This window comes from Etheostoma spectabile, chromosome 9 (genome assembly GCF_008692095.1).
Source record: "Etheostoma spectabile isolate EspeVRDwgs_2016 chromosome 9, UIUC_Espe_1.0, whole genome shotgun sequence".
Lineage (NCBI taxonomy): Eukaryota > Metazoa > Chordata > Actinopteri > Perciformes > Percidae > Etheostoma > Etheostoma spectabile.
In genome coordinates this window covers 19,449,353-19,451,570 of record NC_045741.1, presented here as the reverse complement: position 1 = coordinate 19,451,570, position 2,218 = coordinate 19,449,353, and the positions used below count along the sequence as shown (strand labels likewise).

General features: G+C 38.8%; 1 protein-coding gene and 1 long non-coding RNA gene across 4 annotated transcripts in view; both read left to right on the top strand.

Annotated features, from left to right (window-relative positions):
• negr1 (neuronal growth regulator 1) overlaps positions 1-2,218 on the top strand; it is a 170,538-nt gene that overhangs the window by 16,725 nt on the left and 151,595 nt on the right. The gene's annotated exons all lie outside the window — the stretch shown is intronic.
• Positions 1-2,218, top strand: part of LOC116695318 (uncharacterized) — a 23,735-nt gene that overhangs the window by 874 nt on the left and 20,643 nt on the right. The window lies entirely within an intron of this gene.

The window sequence follows — 2,218 nt, the reverse complement described above, 5'->3', positions numbered from 1 at the left end:
TATATATATATATATATATATATATATATATATATATATATATATATATGGGTGGCAGTAACTCAGTCCGTAGGGAGTTGGGTTGAGAATCGGAGTCGCCGGTTCAAGTCCCCGTACTGCCCAAAGTACAGAGTGTGGACTGGTAGCTGAAGAGATGCCAGTTCACCTCCTGGGCACACTCAAGTTGATCTTACCTAGCTACTGCGCAATTTTGACTCCCAACAAAGATAGTATAGAAGTAAGATGTTTCCCTCTGTAGGTAAAAAAGAGACCTAAATACACAGGGTGAAAACAGGATCTGCAGCAATGTTTAGTACCACACAAAATGAACCACGTAAACCTATTCTGGTACAAGCTCAAAATACAATTATAAACCCTGAAAATTAGCTTAATATGTGTGCTTTAAAAGCTATGCTACTAATTCAGAAGCTTTTGGATAGTATTTTTCTCAGGAGATATTTTAACTATTCTCTTTAACTCCATCAAACATACATTCAGGCTTTACAGAACAACATGGAATTAACTTCTACTATGTTCTCTGTTTCTCCTCCTTATTATACCCAGTTAGCATTATGAAAGGGGATTACAGCCCTGAGCTAATTAGCATCCAGTCCCAGGAACTACAAATGAAATGCATTTGGAGATACTACATTGTATGTAGCTACCATACCGCTGTCGTATTAAAATTGCTTGATTTAAAACACCATTTCATCATACTGTATTCTGAGAGACTCGGTCAGGTGCCACAATAGAACTTCCCTCAGGCATGCAATCACTTTTGAATTCGTTCATACAGTACTTACTGCAATCTTTAAAACAGCCAGTTGTCTTATGTGGAAGTGTGTGGGCTATGTCTTTCTTCTGCAAACCTCAATCCAGGCATTGTCTTTGATTCCAACACAATGCCCCCGCTGCCTTCCTCTCTGTACTGTGTGAGTGTCACTTTCATTTTAAAATATTCACCCTCGATTTTGCCAGTGCAGTCGCTAATGGTTAGTCTTTTCTAAGCCTGGAGAGGATAATCCTGTCATCTTTGTTTTCATGGCCACCTCAGGGCTGTTCAACAAGTTCAAAAGAAAAAAATCTGCAGTGCTGTGTTTGTGAGGTTCGTTTTTGCTGTTCCATATCTGCCATCACGGGCAGGACTACAAGCGGAAACAGGTGCTATGCTGGATGACTTCAGTGGTGTACTGGCTCACTAAGGGAATATCTGAGCCAGATGCTTTATTATGTTGTGTTGATGGTGCTGATGCCAGCGTAACACAACACAAAAGTGCAGGGGTGGGAGGTTTCTTGAAACAGTTGCACTCCTGGAAATTACTGCTTTCACAAGGAATTCTGGCTGATTTTCCAATTTTTTGTTTTTGTTGACATGTAAAACAACCACCTGATAATTACCCATATTCTTCTTGACAGGCCAATGTGGTTTTTCAACGATGATAAGGTATACAGTCTCTGTGGATGCCACAGAGTTTTCTGATTTCACTCAACAGTATTGGCTGGGCATTTTGTTCCTTGGGAAATTCACCTTGATGGAGCGGCAGTGTTTGATTTGATTGTAAGGACTGTGGGAGAACATCATTTTGCGCATTCCTGTGATGAATTAATATTTCCAGGTAGTGTAGTACAGATCATTGTAAGAAAGAAGCTCTAGAATCAGATGTGTTTAACATCCAAACAAAACCAAACCTTGCTTGTCCAGAGAACAGTAGTAATGACGGTAACTGAAAGAAATTATAAGGTCTGAGCGGTGATATCAAGACTCATGAGGTATTTTAATGACAGACAAAGTGTGAGAGTGCTTGCGTCATTATTCAATGCAGAATAAACTGGTATTCAAAAGTTAGCCAGGTTTTTGCATGGACATAATAAATAAGCCTTCGTCAGAAAAACTGTATATAATCTGTAATAAACACATTCAGTTTAAGAGGGGAAATAAATTAGATGATGATGAAATACAAGAGTTGCAAACACAATGTTGGGGGGGGGGAAGCATTATTGCATGTTGTAGTCTGAGTCACATAAATTAAAGTCTAAAAAATCTAAGAGCTCTTAAAGGACCATATGCAAGAGTGATGAATGATTTAGGCTTATAATATCATAACATCTCAGTTCAGGGCAGTATTATTGTGGTTTAACCTAAAGATGCCACAAAAGTCACTGCGCAAAAGAAAGTTGGTTGTCAGAGATGGGAAGTAACAAAGTACAAATACTTTGT